Below are 5,649 nucleotides of genomic sequence, written 5' to 3'. Positions count from 1 at the left end.
CTAGCAGCTGATGCTGTTGTGCCGGTGGGTGGCTAAGGTCAGCCGGAGCTGACAGCATCAGGGACCATCTCTCAGCGATGTAGCCGCCCGGTTCTGGAGGCGACACGCGGAGTGTTTGTTTGCAGGAGGCCCATGGAAGCGAGCGGCGCTGCCACCTCTGCCACCACAGGCACCGTCATGGCGGGAACCTGACTCTGCGGTCCGCCGGCGGTGCCGTGCTGCCATCTTGAGGCACGCAGGACGTCCGAGCCCATCAGCCCATGTTTTATTTGGCATTACAGGCAGCACTTCCGCGTTACGCTGACTACAACAACCACGTCCCACCCGCGGCCCGACCCAGCCCGCCCTGCGGCCCCCCCTTGCCCCACGCCATCATGGGGACGGCTGTGGTCCGCCGAGAGGCCCGGCCCCGCAAGAGCGGTGTGCGATCCGCTCTGCCCGAGCTGACATCGGGGCACGGGGAGAGCACAGAGCAGCGCTAACTCAAGTGATGGCAAATACCACCATGGGTAGGTGTAGGTGGGAGTTTTCCACCACCTCTGTGAAGAACTGCACTGGGTGTGCTGGGGAGCTCCTCCATGTCTGGACCCGTGAAACTGTTGGAGGGCTTGGCTCTGGGGGTGAGGGTCCCCTGTGGGGAGGCAGCGGCGGGGCTGTCCTCCTGCCCCAGGCAGTGCCCTTGTTTTCGAAGCACCACAGCACCCACGCCTCCTGGCTGCTGTGGCTGATGATGGTGTAGATGAGCTGATCGACGGGCGGTGTGGTGATGGACCATGCAAGGCTGTGCACACTGGAGCATGGCATCCCTGTCTAGCAGGCACAGGCGGCACAGGAAGAGGTGCTCTGCAGAACTAACCTGCCACCGGTGGATCCTGCAGGTGGCAGAGAGCTTCTGGTGCAAGCAGGGGAGGATGGGGCCAAGGATGAGGTGTTGCTCCCTGTACAGCACTGCCCATTCCTGTGGCAGGAGGCCACACACTCTTGCCCTTATCTCTGGCCCCACAACCCCCTGCTGCAGAGGCAGTGGCATAAGTGATGTAGCACGCAGTGATACTGGGGCAGGTGGAGGTGCTGTGATGGAAGTCAATGGGTATCAGCACTGCGGGTGGGGAGATGATGCACTCTACATACTGTTCATCTCCCTGCACAGAGTGTCCTCATGGCCATCCTGCACACTGGGCAGCTGACTCTCAGCCTCATCCAGTGCTGTTTTTTTCAGATGAACTGATTTTTGTCTTGGAACATCACAGGAAAAAAAATCACAAAGAAATGTGGAAGTGTTATTATTAGAGGCCCCTAATTCAGTTTTGTTTTTCTCTGAAAATTCAGCTAGACTTCCTCTGTCAGCTGTCTGTACATATTCTTCATTATTATTTTTTTTTTCAAGCACAGAGACATGCAAGACAGGTCCCTCAGAAAGGGTTCCTGGCATTTGCACTGAAAAAGTGAAAAGGTTAAGCTCATATTCATGAGGAATGATGAATATGCCCATTAGGAGGATATGAAGGAGAAATGATATCCCTGTTAGGAGTGGGGAATACAGCAGAGAGACTTACAAAGAAGTCCCTTACCACTATGCAGTAATGATGGGAGCTACCTATGGAGCATCTCGGGGTCACTTTGTTCAACCTCCTGCTAGAGCTTCTGAGCTTCATAGCTTGTTCTCCAGGTTTCTAATGATAAAAAGTTAAGATAAAAAAAAGTTTGTAGGCTTTTTTGCTCTTTACCTACCCAGGAAGCAGAGGTGAAGTCAGAAAATCAGTGTATGTTCTCCTGGTAGCTGCTTCCTTAAACATGTTTTTATTTCAATTTGGGACAGAAGGAAAAAAAAACACTTAAATGTGACTATTATTATTATTATTATTGGCCATAAAAATCACAGCCTTTTTTCCATGAGAAATCAGCTGGGTGTCCCTTGGCCAGTTCAGTTCTACACAGCCCCAAAAGGCCTAGTTAAGCAAAGCAAAACAAAACAAAACAAAACAAAACAAAAAACCCCAACAACAAAAACCAACATTATCCAATCTTTAAAGGAGAAACTGTGCTGGAGTTGGAGTTGTTTTCTGAGACTGGTGGCAGGTGATATGCATACTGTAAACTCAACTCCTGATCAGCCTCGTTGCCTTTGAGCTCTGCCTCACAGTCCTGGCCATCAGCCCTCTGGAAACCCATATCTGGGGAGGCATAAACATCTCAGATAAAGAGCAAGGATGTGGCTTCCAAAATTTATACGTATGTTCACATTTACATGCCAAGTTCCATTACAGTCAAAGCAGGGACAGCCCATGATATGCACATGTACACACAGAACAAGTGCTTGGGGGATTTGCTGTGCAAAAAATGACATTTGCTAGCTGCAGCTGAAGGGCTATCACTGGACTGCTGAAGCAGCAGCCTTCCCCCTCATCCAAAGTGGCCATGGAGGTAAAATTGGCAGCAGTCTCTCTTTTTTTTTTTTTTTTTTGGTACATTGAGGAAGAGGTTGTGATCTCTCTCCAACTTCTCCTTTCCCAAAAGATGGAAACACACCCCAGAACCCTTTATTACAGTTTTGCAGCAGTTTCCTCTCTTGTAGAGTTTGAGGGTGGGGGAATATCTGGCATTTGCATTCTCACACTGCCTTTGAGTGAGTTTCTGTCTTTACTTCTATCCCAAATCAAGCCTCTGGGCTGAATCATAAAATATTAGAACCAATGACTAGATCAGGCTGTCCAGGGCCTCATCCAGCTTGGCCTTAAATGCCTCCAGGAATGGGGCATCCACAGCTTCTCTGGGCAGCCTGAGCCAGTGCCTCATCACTCTCTGAGTAAAGAATTTCCTCCTAACATCTAGTCCAAACCTCCCCTCTTTTAGTTTAAAACCGTTCCTCCTTGTCCTACCACTATCAGACCATGTAAAATGTCACTTTGTCTCCTCCTTGTAAGCTCCCTTCAAGTACTGGAAGATCGCAATGAGGTCCTCCAACAGGGCCTTCTCTTCTCCAAGCTGAACAAGCCCAACTTCCTCAACCTTTCTTCACAGGAGAGGTGCTCCAGCCCTCTGATGATCTTAGTGGCCCTCCTCTGGACCTGCTTCAATAACTCCACATCTTTTATGCGTTGGAAGGGAAGAAGGAAGAGCATGAAACAAAAGTGCCTCAGTGAGTGGCCTACTGTCAGTGGGACGAGCTGGATTTTGCTGAGCTATCTTGGAGCACCTCAGTCCTTTTTCTACCACATGGCCAGTTTGCAGGACTGTGGCATCTATGATGGAAATGGCACGTTGAGCCCAGGACTCTGCTCAGCAGATTTCATGGATACTTGTAAGGAGCTAGCTGAGTGCTTGGGCAGAAGCAGTCTTGGCCAAAGAGGCTGCATGGTACTGAAGATGGTTAGCATACAGACTGCTGTTGCCTGCAGCAGGCTTTTTACCAGCATCGTTACACCTCTGGGTGTAAAGTGAAGGAGGAATCTGGCCCCCTTGCTAGGCTGATTTTTTGTAAATGACAAGATTGATTCCTATGCTTGACACATAACTCTGATTTCTCTTAGCAGCAATGTTCTGGCAAGGCAGAAAACACTAGAGGACTTCTCGCAGCCCAGGCAGTGACTGGTGTACCACTTTTCCATCTTCTCCAAGTATAACTGCTCTGTTACTCAGCCATGAAAAGAGCATCACTCTAGTAATTAGTAGCTGGTTTTCTTGGCAGATCAGACAGATCAACTTCTTATTTTCATGAATAAAGCAGTACAGATCTGCAAGTTTCTGCATCCAGTTAAACACTGTCACACATGGACACATAGAATCATCACAGAATCATAGAATTGCTCAGGTTGGAAAAGACCTTCAGGATCATCAAGTCTAACCACAACCATACTACCCTAACAGCTCACTGCTAAATCGTGTCCCTGAGGACCACATGCAACGTCTCTCTCTATACTGCATACTCCCACTTACGCACTGCAAGATTGGCAGCTCTCAAAGAACTCACAGGGACTATGCCATATATTTAATCAGCAATCTTAAAGCTAAGAATCCTATTAAGTAAAATGTGTGTGAAGAAGTTCACTCTAATCTCTTGTGAACTGTCTCAGTCACAAAATAATGATGAGCAAGGCAGAAGAATGCATTTTACCTTTGGGAGAAATAAATGCGTGTTTGCCCTCTAAAGCCTAGCAAAACTCCACACTACCCTCCACATAAAATTCATTTGTATGGCTAGGGACAACTTGCAGAACACAGTTGTATTTCTCTGTAGCGTTCTGTTGCTACCAGTGCGTTTCATCAATGTATATTTTTTTCTACATAAAGATGCGTAAAGAAATTGTATACAACATCTTGGGTGGGGAGAGCAGCACTCTCTGGTCCTGCTGTGGACAGGCTGTACTGATTTACAGGAGCCCTGGCTGCCTTGGGAGGCCCAGTGCTGCTACTGGGTAGGTTCTGGTAGGAATGACTCTGAAACAGAGGGAAAATGGACCCTCATCTCTGAGCCCCAGTTGCGCAGTGCTCTTTGGAATGAACACACTGCAGCTATTGTGGAGATCCAAGACCTGACCTGTGTACACAGTTCCTGAGCTGCCAACCCCACAAAATCACTGCTCTCCACTGCAGCCAGTGAAGAAGGCAATGTTATGAAACCAAGCGAAACAATAGCAAACAAGAAGAGAAACCACTCTGCCTACCACTGATCTGTCATTTTCTTTGCTTCTTGCAGAAGATGATACACAGTGGTCTTGCTGCACCCAAAGGCTGTCTCTCTCTGGAGAGCACCAAAAGCTCATGTTCCCCAGTTACACCTGGAATTAAGGTGAAGAGAAAAACTGCAGGTTGGTTGGGGCATGGTAGCTGTTAAAACAAGGTGCGGTGGGTGAGTGGGATGGCCTGAAGGTTTGTCAGGCTGAAACTTCAGCTTTCAAATAGATGGGATGAAGTCTGAGGCATCATCGGGCCTTGGGAAAGCAAAACTTGACTTTTCAGAGTTAAAATGAAGTTTTAACAGACGAGAGACATAGAGGAGGAATTTCCTTGCTTGAGGACGTTTCCAGAGCAGCACCTTGATTTCCCAGTTCTCTCTTGGATACAATGATGATCCTAAAGCAAAATAAATTGTATTTGATGAGAAAGACCCGGAGTTACATTCTGAGAATTGTTTATGTTAACAGTGAGGCAATTAAAACTTGCACCACCAGAACACAACCACAACCAAAAACACTCCCGTGCTGTTTTAGCCACCACTTCCCCAAAATGCAGCACTTCCCCCTCGCATGGTATGTCTGCTCACGGGCCTGAGGCAGGCTGGAGGCACAGCCTGAAAATGGTGCATTTGCAAAAGCTTTGTTTTAATATGGGAACCCCTCTGCTCAGACGTTTCTCCCCAGATGTTAAGAAAGGATGGGGAAACGATGGCTGTGGTCCAGCTCAGCTCAGCTACGCCAGCTCTGTGTGGCTCTGTGACACCCACCCCAAGAGTCTCAGCCCATGCTTTCAGAAGGCTTTTCAGAACAGAAGCCCTTCCCTTGGCTGTCCCTGTGAGCACAGCTGTTCCTTTCACAGATTTGGCCAGAAATATCGCTGCCTGAGATGTTCAGACTGAGCCCAGCAATGCGAATGTTAAGATCCAGCTAGGCACGGCTTGCTGTTCTGCCCCCAGGCCTTTTTCTCCAACAT

At 48.4% G+C, this 5,649-nt stretch overlaps 1 long non-coding RNA gene across 1 annotated transcript; it reads left to right on the top strand.

Moving 5' to 3' along the window:
- Positions 1–355: 355 nt before the first annotated feature.
- LOC112531723 lies at positions 356–5,105 on the top strand. Its single transcript, XR_003073637.3, has 2 exons — positions 356–509; positions 3,022–5,105. It is a non-coding gene; the product is annotated as an uncharacterized LOC112531723 (long non-coding RNA).
- The last annotated feature ends 544 nt before the right edge of the window (positions 5,106–5,649 follow it).

This window comes from Gallus gallus, chromosome 2 (assembly GCF_016699485.2).
Source record: "Gallus gallus isolate bGalGal1 chromosome 2, bGalGal1.mat.broiler.GRCg7b, whole genome shotgun sequence".
NCBI classification, from domain to species: Eukaryota; Metazoa; Chordata; class Aves; order Galliformes; family Phasianidae; genus Gallus; species Gallus gallus.
This window is presented reverse-complemented; position numbering and strand designations above follow the sequence as displayed.